At 40.2% G+C, this 18776-nt stretch overlaps 1 long non-coding RNA gene across 1 annotated transcript in view; it reads right to left on the bottom strand.

The window, feature by feature from the left end:
• Positions 1-996: 996 nt before the first annotated feature.
• The window catches only part of LOC125643054 (uncharacterized), a 129654-nt gene continuing 111874 nt past the window's right edge, over positions 997-18776 (bottom strand). The window contains exons 4-5 of the long non-coding RNA XR_007358568.2: positions 5173-5258; positions 997-3733 (exon numbers count right to left, since the gene is read on the bottom strand). This is a non-coding gene — a long non-coding RNA (uncharacterized LOC125643054). The remainder of the gene's footprint in view (positions 3734-5172; positions 5259-18776) is intronic.

Here is an 18776-nt window from a genome sequence, read left to right as displayed (position 1 = left end):
TGAGATACCTTTAGGATTCTAGAAATAAGAAAACATATCAACTATATGTGGCAGAACTAAGAAAATAGAGCAAGTAGAGATCACACAAGGACAAATTGTCAAATTACATGTAAGATTCATTTTTGTCCCCTTCTTTTAAACTTCCTCAGCATAGTGCTTGTGAAAGGTCAGGGTCTGAGAGGGCTGGAGACTGAAGTCCTGCTTGTATCCACACTTACAGCATGAAGAGCAGAATAGCCCACCAGTGGCTATCTACCCAGTCTTAGATGGACCTGAAGGGGTAAAAGAGTAGCTAAGTCTCCATGCCCATTTGGTCTCTGTTCCAAAACTTGTAATTAGTACCAGTTGTGATGGTGGGTCACTTGAACAGGCATATGTCCCCCAAGAACTTACACCACTGAACTCACACAGACCAAACACCCAATGGCTTGGATCACTGCTGAAATAGACTGTATTGGAATACAATAGACTGTATTGGAAGCTGTAACTTAGAAATGAAAGGCTCTGTATTGCATCACCAACTTGGTCAACCACCCAGAACTCATCTATGCAATTTTCATAGTGAACATTATACGATTTTACTCTGTAATTCTGACCTTTTGCCTCCTGCACCCTCCCCGCACGCACCCCTCACCAAAGATGGCATCTTTCTCTTGTTAAAAATGATCCCCCTTGAGACTGAGTGGGAAGGGTAATTCAAGAAGTGAAATCCCTGCAGTCCAAATGTCAGATGAAATTCTACTATAAATTAAATAAAATGGGGAAAGGAGAGTTAACTAGAAAACAGCAATACCAACCCCGTGTTTGGAAAGAATGTACCAGTACAACTATAACTCATGATAAAATGATAAAAACGGACCAGCTTCTGTAATTATCTTCATTTTTGCATTCCCCCTCCCATGCATTCAAAGTATTGCATGCATCTCAATATAAACTAGAAATACACCCAAGGAAACTCTTGGAAGGCTTAGAAACACTTTCACAGCAAAGCTTTAATATGCTCAGAGTCAAAACAAGCACGAGAGTTTGCATCCCTTACATTTTCTACTTCTTATGGAATGACTAGTAGTGAACCCCAAAGAACACTGGCTAAACTATCACAGAAAGAGTTTATCTTTTTTCAGAATTTCTATTAGTTGACAGCTATGGGAGATACCAATGGTTCTCTGAGATACTGTATGAAAAAAATCTCAGTGTAGCAAAGTGACTGTATTTTTATTTTAATTTAGAAAAAAAAAAGGTGTAACTCTCCTGAATAAACAATTTGCACTTAGAGGACAACATAATTTTATTGTGCACTAGTTGTTTAAATGAATGCAGTGTCTCCATATGGCCTCATGGATGTTGGATGCATCTTGTATACTCAAGGGACAGTGAGGGTTTTACAGTATATGTTTACAAATAATGCTGATTTGGTGTATGAGTATTGCCTGTTTTTACTGAAGTATATTCTAATTTTGTGTTTGTTATTTTTACTTTCTCTAAAGGCAACTTTCAGTGGATTAAAACACACCCAGCGATTTTGAAGTAACTTTTCCTCACAGGCAGATTATTCCATAATTGTCCATTGAGGATTTCTTGCACCATTCTTAGAAGCATATGGTTACTGTAAGTGGCAGAACATGATCTGCTTTGGTATGCCAATTTATAATTTTCTATACATTATTGAAAATAAAAAGTACAGACCAAGCAAAACCTTTATGGATGAACTAATCCTGAAACTTCAGAGTTCTTTACAAATTACTTTAAACAATGGCTACATCTACAATTCCAGACAAAGTTCTCAGTATTAACAATTCTCATTTATTATGATTCTACATTGATTTGTGCCAGATGGAGACTATTCAAATGTTCCTGACTTGTAATAGTTATGAACATATGTTCCTCGAATAACGGGGTTGTTTCTCAGCAAACATCATCCTAGATTTAAAGACCAATGAGGAGGTTCATAACAAGAGAAAAAAGCATAAACAGAGATGGGCACAGCTGGATCTGAAGAGTTCAGGTACTTCATAGCATAGAGGGTTATGGTGAGTAATGAATTCGGAGCATACCCATGAATTCACAGGAAAGGTAGTTTAGACTTGTCCCAGCTGGCTGTAGAGGACTATTGTCTAGACCCAACCCTATTCTCAGATTTATTTTTTAATTTTCAGCAATAATTCCAGTTTCTCTGTGACTGAGAGATAAAAACTTCCACAAGGTGGGAAGGATAGTAAAGATATAAAAACTCAACTCTTAAATCTTCCAGCTCATTTTAGGTCTATCTTGTACAAAAGCACTGCTATGGGTGGAAAGAGAGAGGAGTGTGTGTGTTCTGGGAACCTCTTCTCCAACTAGCACACTTGTGCAGAAGCTGGTTAGGATACAGACCTAGCACTAACCTTTAATGGTGCTACATACACAACTGAAACTACACTACTGTTTTACTCCTTTTAATTCTGGAGGGGTGTGACTGGGGGAACACACCTCTCATGAGTGCTTCCTGTTGGCTGGGTGCAAACCTGCACTCTTTCCTTTTCTGTCACCTCTTGTTGGCAGTTGCCCGCATCAGGCGGGTCTTCATTGGCTCAGCCCTCTGACTAAGTTACCCATTTTCTAAACACCTGAAGGAAACACTTCTGTGGTAAAAGGTCCAACGGGGCCTGTGCCCATTACCATTTAGCCCGGTCTCTGGACTCAGTCCTCAGCCCCTTCTGGGCTAGCTTTAAGTCTAGAGCAGTGACCCCAGGGCTTCCTCCCTGGAGACTCTAGGTCCTACCCTTCACTTTGGCCTCTAATCAAGCCTTATCCCCTCTTGGGGCTTAGACAACCCTGCCAGTGGCTGGTTAGGGGACCCAGGCCCACCCACTACCCCAGGTCCTGACCCAGGGACCCTAAAAATATCAGCCATGTTCTGCTTGCTATAATAGTTTCTGCTGCTATTCCCTGGGCCACTTCCCACATCACCCCTCCCTCTTCTCTGTCTGCTTCCTGCTTGAGGAAGGCCTCCTCACCTGGAGAGTCTCACTGTTTTCCAGTCCTTCCTCACCCTTCTGGTCCCAGCCAGCAACTGATCTGCTCAGGCCCTGTAGCTCCTTTTCAACTGGGCCTGCTCTGCTCGGATTGGCTGTTTCCCTGCAGCTTCTCGAGGCAGGCCTGGAGGACCCACCTTCACTGCTCCTTTTCTGGGGTGGCGTGTGGTAGGACCGCAAGTCTTTCAGCAAGGGTCATCAAAGGGCCCAGTACACCCCAACACAGGGAGTCTTAGTCATACTGGCCAGTAGGCTTTCTCCACAGGGTATCTCTAAACTGCAACCAGAGCCTGGGTACAGACTTGGATGGCTAGCCTGTGCTGCAAACCCAGGCTGTTGCAACTTCATTGCTATTCTTAGTGAGCTATCTACATCAAAGCTAGCATGGGTATGCTTACCTGTGCTGCAAATCACACCTCCCAATTACATTGCAGACATACCAGAAGTAGTTCTCAACCTCTGAGTAAGCCCATCCCTAATAACTACTTACATTAGAAGAGGAGGCCTGTGTGGGAGAATGAGTGTGGACTTCACAGAGGTGAATTTTTATGGTGAACTAACACTCTAGTCATACCAGTACTATCTAATCGTATGGGGCCTGGGTTAAATTTCACTGTATCGGAAAGCTACCTCTTCTTTCCTGAATAGGTTTGTTGCTCCAGCAAATGTATATTTGATTATGACGTCTCCTATGTTTTTTCCACAGCTGTCCACAGGACCTATGATGGGAACAGAAAACATCAGGTTTACATCATCTTATTTTTTATTTGGTATAAATTAATTTAAAAATGCTAAAAATATTCAGTCGGATGTTTTTAGAAATACTAGAAAATTAATTTCACCAGTTTCCTTGACAGATGTAATTTAAATTTTTCATTCTTTTTTATGCATCTGTCTTATCTTCCCAGATAAAAGTCTCAAAAATTAATATTTAAGGTCACAAAAAGAGAACACTGGCTACCACCACATGTACACATTTCACAGGTCCTGAAAATTCATTTGGTTAATCTGCTCAGTTTATGTTTGAGTAACATGTTCCCTCTTTGGGGTTTTAGAGTTGTTCAGGGCCAGGATACAGTCCAATAGGGGAAAAAAAGACTATAAATTTTGAATTATAGTCTTAGCACTGGCTGCTGCAGCACTGAAAAGACAGTCATAATATTTATTGAGCACTGCCAGTAGTGATGGCAGCATTTCTCATCCTCTCTACTAACTGAATGTGCACAGGAAATGTTGGATGAGATAATAAGACATGCATGTGTTCGGACTGATAGTAGTAGCCCTGGTGATAATCCTGTGAATTCCCAAAATATGTTCCAGAATGAATCAGAACAAACGTTACACATTGAGGAAAAAAGCTGATTTTTAAAGAAACAGCTACAACAAAGCAAGCATCCGAGGCACTGTTTGAGTAGACAGTCTGAAAACAGGGATTCAACCTTCTGCTTGAAGTCAGCTAAAAAATCCACATCACATCTCCCACTAACATGTAGATCAGTCCTAATTTAGTTCAGCACTATTTTCTGTGTTCACAATTAGATCCCTAAGCAATGTTTACAATTAGAGCTCAACAAATAACAAAATGTTCCAGACTGCTGATGGTTCTGGAAAAAAAAATGGTCAGGTCAAACCGAATCTGAACTTTTTCAAATTTTCAGTGAATCAAAAAAGTAATCTAAAAGTAGCTTTGAAGTCAACCAAAACATTTTGTGTTAGATTTGTTAATAGCTTTGGGCTGACCAAAACTAAATTTTTCAGTGAATAAACCATTTGTCCAAAAAAGTTCACCCAGCTCTATTTACAATACAGCATTGCAGGGTGAATAAATATGGACACTGGCATAAAATCGGGCTGCATTCTATCTCCTCTGTTGTTTGTGTTGCTAACAGACTTCTTCGTTATACATTCTGTGGCAATGCCAAACACTGTCATAACATGAGCAGTCCGCAAGTACCTCAAAGAACTAGACTTTGACGATGTCACCATGCTATTGAGCAACACTGCTGAAAAGGCTACAAAGACAGACACCATGGCAACAGCAGCAGGCCAAGTAGGGCTCACAAATCAGTTACTCCAAAACAAATATCCAGCCATCAAGCTGTATCATCATATTAGAAGACAAAAACATCAAAGACAAAAAGTGAGACAGTTCATTTACCTGGGCAGCACCATACTAACCAACAGAGTTTTCAAGCAAGAAGTGACATCAGGGATAGGGAAGGCATCCACAGCTTTCACTAAACTCTGCAACATCAAATCAAAGATATTAATACCAAAAAAACCTGAGAATTTTCAACTCAAATGTAATCTCAGTACTAACATAAGACTACAAGATCTGGAGATCTAGATGCCTTTGAAACAAAGACCCTGTGAAGGCTTCTGGGCATTAGTTCAAGACATTTCATTGAAGAGATCTGAGATATTATGAACCAGCAGCTTCCCTCCATGAAAATTAGAAGGAAGCTTTGGACATCTTTGGGGCCAATACTCTGGGTGCCGATACACAGATTCCCACACGAAGCTGCAGGTGGAAACCAACTGGTGTGAGGAAATGAGGGTGCCAAAGAGAAACCTTAAGAAGAAGCCTTAGCAGTCAGGGAAGAACAGTCAATATCAACACCACAGAGCAGGTGGAAGCAGCAGCTAATGACAGAGAGGAATGGAAAAGACTAATTTCTACCCTGTGCACCAACATTGGCATCAGAAGGATGTAATAAATAAGAATAACAACAAAAGAGCAGTGAAAAACCTGGACCCAGGTTGGTAAACAACACATGTTGTTTTCACACCTACCAGTGCATCCAGACCAATACAATTTGGCTGTGTGGGAAAGGCAAGATATAGTGCTGAACACTATGGACAACCAGCTATGAAACCTAAGCCTATTTTTTCCCTTAAAGTGCAAAATACTAAGATCTGCTGTACAGAAAACAGGACGTGAAAGAGGTGGTAATACTTGTTCTTATGACCATCTAGTACCAGTGATCCCTGCAATAAAGGCTGTTCTCCACTTTTAGCCTTCTGAAGAATCTCTTAAATGTAGCGAAGAAGGCATAGGAAACATTATGCACATAATTCAAAACACATGAATTTTTTTTATGTCTAATAAAATATTACTTTTTCACTCTTCCATGTTTTGTTATAAAAATCCTTTAGCCTTCAGAGCAATAGAACAAATTACATTAAGTCTGTTAACTCAATGGGAAAAGCAAAAGTAATATTTAAAAACTAATGACTAATTTGGTTAAAGAAACAGAAGAAGTTTCACATACTACAAAGACATTTGCAGCTTTTGGGGAACTTTTTCATTTGCTGAGTAGTTGTTTTTTAGTGGAGGGAGAAATTTTAAATCTTCTACTGGTGATGATTATAAAGAAGATAAAGCTAAACTGACAGGGTATTTGAGTGGATTTTTGTGCCTTGTAGAAGTAATATGCATCTCAGTGGGCTTGATCCTGCTCCATTAAAGTCAATGGAATTTTTGGCCCTGAATTTAGTGAGTTTTAGCGCAGACATATTATGAAGTTCTTGCCAAGAGGGCAGATCTATAGCAGGCATAAATCATCATAGTTGCATTGACTTCAGTGAAGATATGACAGTTTACACCCACTGAGGATCTTCCAGCATGTGTTAAGTCTTCCATGAGCTGTAATTTAGCAGATAGTTTCTTATACTGGGTGGTAATAATTTGTTTGTTTGCTTAACTAGAGATGTTTTAATGTAATCTGTCCCTCGTAGCTCAGTGAGACTTCTCATCCTCTTTGGCATTGTGAAATATTTGCAAAGCAAAAAACAATGCACCACATAAATATTTTGTCTCCATTGCTACAGACCCTCTCAAACTTTTAAGTTGTGATCTGCCCAACTTCAGAGGTTTGAACCATGACTCCACAAGTCTATCAATGTTTTATAGCAGTTTGCCAATGCATTTCTTCTCCCAGGATCCCATCCATACCATTGTGCGTTCCGTTGACATTTGTGGTGGTCTGACAAACTTGAGTAAATTTCTGAGACATATTAAATTATTCTGTGTTTTTCCCCATTTAAAATATTTGGGTCAAACTCCTTAATAATATCTTCTTCAGCCAATGTTGTTCTTCCCTGAGTTCACACAAATTCCTCTCCATAATCAAGAACAAATCACTCAGACATGTGGATTTCTGCTTTTCTCCATTGCTTTTTCTGGTAGAACCCCTATGAACTAAAAGTGATCATTTTATAACCCAACATAAATGCAGGGTACTCCTCTATGAAAAAAAATGGGCAAACTGATAAACAGTTCAAATGATAGAGAAATATAATCCCTAAGCAACGGAAGTGTAAAGAGAAGCTTCTGAAGGTTAACTGCAAAAGCTGCAAATACTGTGTGGCCAGTCCTCAGGAGTTATCCAGAAACTTGTATCACCAGCCTCTGCAATTCTAATACACAAGGCTGGGGCAGGGGAATATGTTGTTATAATAGATCTTTACATTATAATGTGGGATACACACACATGCACCGCATGCACACTAGGGTAGTCACTTGTTTCCTTACATATTTTGAGCAAAAATCCTCTTGGCTAGTTTTGGGTAAAATCATAAATGGCTCAGGAGGTTAGCTGGGATTTGGAGACACTTGAAACTCTAGGTCAGTGTTCAATTCTGGCCCTGGTTTGCAATAATCAAAATCCATAGGTACCTAACAACTGTACAATGACTGACAAAAGGAAAGGCATTGTCCCACTCCAGGGGACAAGTGCTCACAACAACCCAGTAGTGTGCCTCTATCTATGGTGACAAAGTTCCTCCTCTACCTTGGTGGGTCCTTCACTTATTGGCAGATTTTGCTCGCCTCAGAGATTCACAGTAGCCCTCAGTTTGGCCACTTTCGTGGCTCAAATCTGCCATTCACTCAGATAACCTCATCACTGGCCAGCATGGGGAAAAGAAAGGAGAACAATCCCCACAGTCTCTGCTGGTCTACCTAGTGGGTCGGGGGACAGGCCGGGGACCTTCCCCTCTGGTGGGACCCACAGTCCAAGTCAACTCCTCCTGTATCCAATAGGGAGTTGGGAGGATGGGGGGAACCCGGACCCGCCCCCTACTCTGGGTTCCAGCCCAGGGCCCTGTGGATCACAGCTGTCTAGAGTGTTTTGTGTAACACCTGTGTGACAGCTACAACTCCCTGGGCTACTTCTCCATGGCCTCCTCCCAACACCCTCTGTATCCTCACCACAGGACCTTCCTCCTGATGCTAGATAGCGTTTGTACTCCTCAGTCCTCCAGCCACATGCCCTCTCACTCTCAGCTCCTTGCGTGTCCCTCACTAACTGGAGTGAGAGCCTTTTTAAACTAGATGTCCTGATTAGCCTTAATTAATTCTAGTAGCTTCCCAATTGGCTACAGGTGTCTGAATTAGCCTTAATTAGTTCTAGAAAGTTCCTGAGTGTTCTGGAATAGTCCCTGTTATTTTACCCAGGGAAAAGGGACCTGATTAACCTGGAACTAATGTATCTACCTTCGACCACTCTTTTGCAGCCATCTGGCCTGACCCTGTCACATGATCCTGACTTTGGATGGGGGACCATATAAAGAGAAGTTCACTCTCCATGTCCAGACATCTCTACAGAATTTTAGGAAGTTTGGGGGCAGAAACTACAGAAAGGATAGAATATTCTATTTACATCTATTGTCTTTTCTATAGACACCTATAGGTTTTAATCTTCATAATTTCTACAGGACTTTCCCCATAATGGATGAATCACCAAGCAGTGCCCCAAGAACACTTCCAAAATGTAGGTCAATCTTAAATCAAAAATTCTTAAAATACAGGAAACTACATACACAAAGTTACAAATATTACACACTATGTTGTCCCCTTCTAAAGTTGAGTGAATACATCAGTTTAACTAAGTGCAGTGAACCATGTATTTTAACTAAAATGTACTTCCCTGTATGAAATTTGTATTCTTCCAGTTACTCCATAACTGGAAGTATGCTTTACTGCACTACAGGTACTTGCCTAGATTAATAATGTCTCAATATATGTGCTTATCATTTAAAACCATGATTCTCTTCAGGGAATGCAATGGGACTACAGGATGTTAATTAGCCTTATGGTACTATATTGCTATTCTGTGTTCAGAACAACAGTGTTGTTGTATTACCAATGCCTATTCCTTTAAATACTTATGAAAAAGATCTGTACTTAGTCAACTTCAAGTATATTGCTTTCCCATAAGGGAAAGAGACTCATGTAGGACATACCAGGTTTGAAGTGAATTCTACTAAAACATTCATGGGCATTCTTGAAATAGGCTTTTTTTTTATGTTCAATTTATTCTAATGTCATGTGAAACTGCACAAGGTTTTTTTATGTATTTTTTATTTTGCCGGGCTGTTCTCTCCATCCAACTTACAGGCCCCACAGACCATTCATCCAATTAAATAATTGCAGAAGAATGTAAAACAGAAAACATGCTTTAAGGGGATTTGAAGGTATTGCCTTCCTAGAAGCCTTTATGTAAAACACACACATCTTTTTGTGCAAGCTGATGCATTCCAAAAGAACAAATTAGCTCTTCAAAATCTTTTTATCAGGTAGTAAGGAGTGTTTCCTGACTGCAGTGATCCAGCAGAAGATGAACTCTACCAGACATGGAAGCTCTGACCTTCCAGTCTAAAACTTCTCTGCCCGTCACCTACAAAATGAACATGGGAGCCAATTCATTTGTACATCTCTCCATTGCCTATCAGCTTCAATAGCTGAGCACAAATTACCATCCTTCTCAGTCCTCTTCAGAATTCTCTGCTTTACATTTTGATAGGGTTGTGCTACTAAAACCTGAAGCCACTGGCCCTCCAAACTCCTCCTCCTGTCACAAAGACACCACCTCATTCAGTGAGATTTATTGCTTGTGCTCTAACAGCCATGCGATGTTCATTATAAGTTGCTTCATGTTGACTGAGAATTTTGGGAAACACCATGATTGACCTAGAGAATGAAAGAAGGCCCCAGCTGCATGAGTTCTCAATCTTCCTCCTCTTTAATGGGAAAATCCACTGACTACTCCCATAATATTGTCCTCAAATTCTGTAGACATTTTATTACTAAGTCTCTTCCCTACTGTAACCCTATAGCAGTGTTTCCCAAATTTGGGACTCCTCCCACTGGCCACGGTTTGCTGTGCCTGGCCAATGGGGGCAACAGAAAGCGGCGCGGGCTGCTGGACATATTGGCCGCCACTTCCCACAGCCCCCATTGGCTGGGCACAGCGAACCGCCGCCAGTGAGAGCCGCAATCAGCCGAACTTGCAGACACAGCAGATAAACAAACCGGCCCGGCCCGCCAGGGGCTTTCCCTGGACAAGCAGCATCCCAAGTTTGGGAAACACTGCCCTATAAGATACTCCTTTTCCCTCTCCCCACAACAGGGTACCAATCAAACAACTTTAAATGAAGCCCCAGATTTGTTTGAACCAACCCTTAGAATCATATTTATTGACCTGAACAATGTGGTGTAAAGCTATAGCTTGTTGAAAATTGATTGGCTAGCTGACTGGGAGACTACAACACTTGGGGGTGACCATATTTCTCAGCCACCCCCACAAACATTTTAATTTGTCTTTCTCATGCAAGGATACACTGATAGTTTGGGCACATAGGATGGTTGTTGCTGACTGGGGAATTTTTGATGCTAAGAAATGTTCACACTGCTTTCTTTCTATTTAGTAATAAGTTATTGCTCATTCTCTCTTGAGATTTATGTGCCACACTCTAATGATAAAACTAGAGACGCGGGGGTAGTAAAACATCTGCCAAAGTAAATCATGTTCTGATATGAAAAATCACCCACTTCTCACAGGTTTTAAATTTACTAATTATCAACAAAAATGTTGATCAGAAGTCTGGCCTTCTAATTTATATTTGACAAACAGGATTCTTGGCAGAGTTTCTTCCAAACAAAAGTGTGGGGAAGGGAATCCCTATGGGCCTATATGTATTCTTCACAAATATGTGTATATTACTGTCATATGCGGGCAAGAGCTGCCACTATTTGTGGTTCAGTTTCTGGGTATAAGTTTTTATCTCTGATTCAATGGCATTTTACAGCCTCTACAGCAGATATATTTTCTGTCTTAATATATAAGATGTTGCACTGAGAATTAATTTCTCTGTGTCTCGCTACATGCTGGATCATGACCATTTCAATCTCAGACAGTGCTTCTTAATTAATTTCTTAATTGACAGTCCCAAATTTAAAGGCATGTATTAAAGATAAAAATATAAAAAGTATTCAAATGAATTTAATGGAATGATTATATTAATTCCCAGGGATCTGCTTAATTTTGACATTTTTTATCAATTTCTGATTATCAGTGAGTAGAGAAGTATTTACTAATATACTGTTATTACCGATTGCATGCATATACACACACATTTTCCAGGTCAATCTAACTTAATTCATAGTAAAGCCATTTGGTTCTGTTGCCTGATTTTCAATATCTTTGGAGGAAATCTCTTGTGTTCTACAGCAAAGATAAGTGAATAATTTGGAATAATTTATTTATTTCACTGAATTTTACTTCACTCTATTTACAGGATATGTATAAAATACTCATATTTAATCAAAATGATTTTAATTGCTTCTCAATTCTTGTCCCAGTGAAGTGAAGTGAAAGTGGAAGTGAAAGTGAAAAGGTCATTAAAATAATATTTAAATGACAAAATTTGCTCTAAATTGTTTACTTAAGTCATGGATTTCTATTTACTGATTTCATGAATAACATCATCAACATCAACATCAACTTAGAATATTGTAATCTAATACAAAAACTGATTTAAAATAGTCAAGGTTAAATTTCACTTTTCATAAATATTTATGCTAGTAAAGATCTGTTTAAATGTTTGCAGAAAGCAAAAACATAAAACAGCCATGAGCATGATCAAATCCAACCCATTTTTCCCCACCAGTGAATAATTATATTTTATTTGATGAGCTCCATTCTACAACAATTAATAAGCCTTCATCTTCTGACAAGAGTACTAGCTTTTCAATCTCTCTTGAATCAGTATGAGCAGGTGTCAAGGTTTCCTCCCCACTCTGAACTCTAGGGTACAGATGTGGGGACCTGCATGAAAGACCCCCTAAGCTTATTTTTATCAGCTTACGTTAAAAACTTTCCCAAGGCACAAATTCCGCCTTGTGCTTGAACAGTATGCTGCCACCACTAAGTGATTTAGACAAAGGACAGGGAAAGGACCACTTGGAGTCCTATTCCCCCCAAATATTCCCCCAAGCCCTAGACCCCCTTTCCTTGGGAAGGCTTGATAATAATATCCTCACCAATTGGTACAGGTGAACACAGACCCAAACCCTTGGATCTTAAGAACAATGAAAAATCAATCAGCTTCTTAAAAGAAGAATTTTATTTAAAGAAAAGGTAAAAGAATCACCTCTGTAAAATCAGGATGGTAAATACTTTACAGGGTAATCAGATTCAAAACATAGAGAATCCCTCTAGGCAAAACCTTAAGTTACAAAAAGACACAAAAACAGGAATACACATTTCCTCCAGCACAGTGAATTTCACAAGCCAAAACAAAGAAAACCTAATGCATTTTCGAGCTAGATTACTTACTAACTTTACAGGAGTTGGAGGGCTTGCATCCTTGATCTGTTCCCAGCAAAGGTATCACACAGACAGACAAAAGCCTTTGCCTCCCCCCCCGCCCCCCGCCTCCAGATTTGAAAGTATCTTGTCCCCTCATTGGTCATTTTGGGTCAGGTGCCAGCCAGTTTACCTAAGCTTCTTAACCCTTTACAGGTGAAAGGATTTTGCCTCTGGCCAGGAGGGATTTTATAGCACTGCGTACAGAAAGGTGGTTACCCTTCCCTTTATATTTATGACAGCAGGTAACAAATTTCATGCTTATTTATCAGTTTCTTGTATGAACTTATAATGGCAGGCATTTTTCTTATTTAATTTGATCAAATTATGGTTAATTAAACCGACTTATGCCTTCCTGATGCCAAAATAATGAGTCAAGTAAACAATGTCACTACAGAAATAAATCACAAAAGATATGATGTTCCAGTAACAAAGTATTTATAGCACTAAACAAAAAACAAAACCAAAAAACCACACAGTATGAATTTTAAAAAAAAAAACCCTGAAGTTAGTTTATTATAGCTCTGAAATACACGCTCACGTACCTGGTGGGAAGTAGGGAGGCAAACTTCTGAGATATTTTCTGTTCCTGCTGGGTAAGCTCCTGTCCTATGAGCAGTATTTTATAAGTCTGAAATACCATACTCTTGTCTCCTCCATATATCACTCATGGACCTCATTTTCCTCCCTATGTGTGCCCCCTCCTGACTGCAGAATCTTATTCTGAGTCAAGCTGAGCAAAGTAATTGCATCTAACCTTCAACTTGCGCAGGCAGAGCCCATATTCCAGATCTGATACACTTCAAAGGGTGGAAATTTGTACCATGGTAAAATATTTGATGGAAAAATCTCACCTTCAACCAGCTATGTGGCTGTTCCCCCTTCCGCACCCCAAAAGCTACCCCATAACCATCCCTAAGCTTCTCCTCCTTTTTTCAAAGCTCTCAGTGGCCTTCTTCCCACCTGCTAACTTCAGTGCCCTTCCATGGATCTTTGGAAGGCAAGGGCTAATCAGCTCTGAAATTCCTGGTGCACATTTGAGAACTCCAGAGGCACAAAAGAACCAGAGTCTCTAGGAATGGGTAGGAAATGACTCAAAAGAGAGTAGTTTAGTGTGCCCTGGAACTTAATACCCACCATACCACCTGAAGCAGAGGATTCTCCCAGGTTTCAGAGTATGCATCCGATGAAGTGACCTGTAGCTCACGAAAGCTTATGCTCAAATAAATTGGTTAGTCTCTAAGGTGCCATAAGCACTCCTTTTCTTTTTTCAGGATTCTCCCAGTTTCTGTATTTGGAAAAAAAATGTTACAAGCTGGAGGAAATCATTTCTTTCGATATTTCTTTCAACAAAGGCAGCTAAAGGAGTTGGAGGTGCTTCAGGAACTTGTGGGTACATAGAGGTTCTGAAAAATCAAGCCTTACAGTTCCGGCTTTAGAAGTCTGTCAGCTAGCAGCTGGTGCTCTGAAGGAGTGACCCCTTCCAACCAGTGAAGAAGCAATGACCTTCTCAGCCATGCTCAGGGCATAGGATCTTCAGAAGCCACAAGGAAAAAGAAACAAAACAGTACGAAAATTGGTCACATCCAGAAGATGCGGGCACCTGCAGCACCAGCATCTGATACTACCATGCTGTAGCATACAGTTCAATAAAGATTCATAAAAAATTGCCCTCTCTTACTAGCCAGCCTTCCCGTAATAGATATACCTTGGGAGTTCTCCCATTTCAAATACTGATTTTAATAGCGGTGTTTATGAGTAAGATCTGACATGAACCTAGTGGATATGGTGCAAGGCCTCTCTCTTGGAAGTGCCTTTTCCCTTTGTATGAAGTGCTAAGATTCCATTCCTTTGTGTTCCTGTCAGTTTTGAGTGCTGGTTATAGGCCAAACATTTGTTGTGCCTAGTGAAGTGTGTATCTAGTTAGCAAGTAATAAGATTGTTCTGGATAATGGATTTTAGATGTATTATTTTAAACTCTGGGTAGGTAGATTAAATTAGCGTAGGAGGGAAACAGATAATTAATATTGTATTTTAGAAATTGTGGGCTTTTAAAATATTATAAGAATTACGGTTGATCCATAACAATTTTTCAATCCCCTGTTGCTGGAAGCATCTGTTCTTAATATAGATTTTTATTAGTGGGACATGTGTTTAATTCCTTTACTTTGATATGTTTTCTATTTTCAATGTCTATTTACTGCACTATAACAGAGCTCCCTGAAAACAGTTGGGCTAGAGAAATAATAAAGAAATGAGAGTATGTAGGGAAAAAACAATACTGTTAACATCTAAAACAAATCTTTAATTTGTTGGATAACTTTAATGTATAGGACCATGATGATTAAAGATAAGAGTGATTGAAAATATCCACAAACCTCTTTCCCCCACAAGGTAATAATCTGATAAAGTGAGAGAAAACATACTTTTCCTTCCATGTTGTGAGAGATAAAAGGGAACATTTAGAAAATTTTGTTAGAGGGGATTTATTTTTATGCATGAAGGAATTTTGGACATTGGTCTACATAAATCCTGATGCTACAAAGCATTATGGCAGTCAGTGATAGTAAGAACACTCTATTACACTTACACTCCTGTTTCATATTTGTACTCTCTTTTGGAGAAATCATCAGCTCTCTGTGGCTGTCAATAGCTGCAGTTATATTGAGCTCTGATGTTTCTGTCTCTTCTGCTATAGGACTCCCCTTCTATTACCGCCAAACCCTTTTCCTCTTTCAGGGTGTACAGCAAGAGTTATTTGCCCATCTTGTCCCAACTTTCTCCTGAGACCTTACACTTTTTTTTTCTGTTTTGAAAGAGCCCTCAAGGTAAAAGCCGACACCCACCAAGTCATTATTTTCTCTTTCTCCAGCCCTCAGGCTTGGCAGGAAGGTTTGTGTAACAGTGACAATCTGTCTGGTTTTCTTTGAATTGTTTTCCTCTGTTTCTTTCTGTCGTGTTTCTGCTGCTGTGACTTAATTTGTGCAATTGACGGCATTGTTTCACCCTCCCTCCTTCTGCCAGCAGGAAAGGAATTAGCACTTAGCAATGACAGCTGCTGATGAGTCTGTAAGACTAAACACATTTTGGTTTAATTTAACTTGGTTGAATTACTACTCCACCCACTAGAAGAACTGGCACTAATGTCCTGTAGGCAAATGAGGGTGCAATACTCACAAAACTGCTTCTTTGTGCAAGGCAAAAAGTTGATTTGGTTTTTGTGACACCCACATTATTCATTCTTCTCCCTCCAGTGTAGCAAGAAAGAAGATGGAATTGGGACAGGCAGTATAAACAGACTGAGTTAATAAACAGAAAAAATAAACAAGCAATTTGGATCCCTTTTTTCTCTGATTAATTCCTTCATCCCAACTCCCCTTCACCAGTGGATGAACACTAACAATTATAAATCTAGAAGGCGTTTTTGAAAACAGATGACTTTTTTACCTATCACTTTCTAATGCTGTTAGTAAAGGTAGATCTCAGATTTAGACAAAATAGTGTCAGCTCCCAGTAAATAACAAAGAACCCCACAATATCACTACAGGCAGGGCAGAACCATGAGAAGCTAATGGAACTGAAGTATTCAGCTAAATAGTGAACCAAAGATGAGAATGCTCTTGGTGCCTCTTTATGCTGTTCTTCCAGTCATTGCTAGGACTGAGGCCTATCAATGACACTGAGGTGATTGCCCCAAAATCGATATGATGACAAAGCAGGACGTGGATGCAGGACTTCTATAAAGCTTGACTGGCTGAAGAGCACAGCATTGCAAGCAGCAAAAACAGGTCAGCACTGGTGATGGGATATCACCTGTGGAGGAAAAGCACTGAAAGACGGAATCTTTTACATCATAAAATGTAGGAAGATATTTTTTTCTTCCTGAAATTTGACTACAAGCTGAACTATTGCTCTGGGGGTGACATGCTGAAGAGACTAGTTAAAGATAGGGAAACAGACACCTAGGCCTGGATGCACAAAAAGAATAAGGCATGGTAATGCTTACAGCTCCTAATTTTTAGGTGCCTATAGAATCACAGCAATTCACAAAGCCTCAGTTAAGTGCCCTATACACTGAACAGGGAGAGATAGGAACCTTAGAATTATATTCACAAAAGCCATCACACTAGGCAGGGAGCTGCTTAAGATAAACAATGGGAGATGCTAACAGGACAGAGGTGGTGGGGAGGGTGAGCTAAGCCCCACCCCATCACAGAGATAGGTGCCTACACCATCTTTGTGAGGAAGAGGAGGATGACTGCCCTCTTAACTTTTAGCCCAGTGTACTCGAGTACTCACATAGGATGTGGGAGACCCCCATTGCAAGTCCCCCTCTCCACCTGAGGGGGAAAAAGCAACTTGAATTAGAGAGTCATTTGGGCCAGACAGAGAGCACGAGAGAGTGCAAGTGCATATGCACACAACATGAGAATGACTCTAGCTTGGTGGTTACAGCACTTAGCCAGGATGTGGGACACCAAGGGTCCAGTCCCCCTCTCTAATCACTTGTCAATTATTTATCCAGAGTACAACAGCTTCAACAGGAGATACAGAGTGCCCAACATCAGAATGGCCCATAGCCCAGAGGTTGGAGCACTTGCCAGAGAGGTGGCGGATCACTTCTCCTGCTCAGCTGGAGTGGGGACTTGAACTGGGGATCTCACACATCCCAGGTGAGTAACCTAACCACTGGGCTAAAAGTTATGAGGGTGGGCCTCCTCCAGCTGTTTTGTGTGACTTTGCCTGAGGGACCCAATCTAGTAGCTGTGCTCAGAAGACCCGGCCAGATCGGGCTCCTCATGCAAGTTAGATATCTGGCTGCCTATCTTCCCTTAGTCTATGAATCACTCTGGGGCTTAGGTATAAGCTAGGCTCTTGGACACCTAGAGGGAGTCAGGAGTGCATATGCCGAAAGGCAGACACAGAAGGTAGGGAACGTCTACTGCAAAAACTTAGGGGCCAAGTAAGTTTAGGTCCCTAGACTGGTCAGCAGGAATGTTGTGTATTTCAGTGAAGACAAAACTGGGACTTGGGTATCTAACTACTTTTTATACAAGAAGGGATGTACACAAGAGATGGACAATACAGGCCACATAATCTTGGATTAGATAAAAAGATGGGAAGATACAAGATGTGGTATGGTTTACCAGATGGTATACTGTAAAGCCGCATGCTATACAGTACTGGAAGAGAGTAGGAGTTGTTGTCAGTGGGTAAAAGACATACCCTTGGAAAAGTGTTTACTATGAATAAAAAAGGTCAAATTTCTGAGATAGATAAATAATACCAAATAGAAGTATGAAGAATATTATTCTAATAACCATAAAGAAGCTTTTGGAATACTTTGTAGAGTTCAGGGCATCTAATTATTTAAAAAACCCAATAAGCTACAAACACTGACAGTCCAGCAATGGGTAACCAGAACAATATAGAAATTCAAGGCTCTTCATTGTTCAAAAACATTAAAGATGTTAGGCCTGTCACATTGTTGACAAAGGGGAAGCAGTGGCTCAGTATGACAACCAATTCTAAAGGGAACAGGGAGGAAAATTGTAAAAAGAGCGCTGAAGCTACTGTTGGAAACAAGCAAAGAAACAAGAACAGAGGAAGAAGCATGGCATTACGGTAGAACTCATCAGAATGACAGCAATATCAATTTAGGGCTTATTATGCCTCTTTTGGTGCCAAGATATGCTAGGAAGTGGGAAGGAGTCAGAGGTGGTTGGAGGCACTTGATGAAATCATGACACTCATTGAAGTCAATTATCTGTAATCAGTGAATTGAACTGATTGTATTTGGGCACCATGCCCTTCAATATTTCAGAACTAGTAGATCTCACCCTTTCACATTTTGCTTTTTTTCATAGATAGAAAGAGGAAACAAGCTTTCCTGTTTTTTGAACTCCCAGTAGTTTCTCAACTTTAAATGAATTAGTCATTGAACTGAACTAGTTGAATAAACTGAAATGAAGAAAATATTCTGTCTGCACCCACAGAAGAGGCTACACCTCAACAAACACTGGCTCAAGGTGCCTAGATGACTTCCATCAGTTCACTGGTTTTACTTTCTTTAAAACTTCATCTGCAAACATGTAATACTTGATTTAAAAAA

This window comes from Caretta caretta, chromosome 9, assembly GCF_965140235.1.
Source record: "Caretta caretta isolate rCarCar2 chromosome 9, rCarCar1.hap1, whole genome shotgun sequence".
Lineage (NCBI taxonomy): Eukaryota > Metazoa > Chordata > Testudines > Cheloniidae > Caretta > Caretta caretta.
This window is presented reverse-complemented; position numbering and strand designations above follow the sequence as displayed.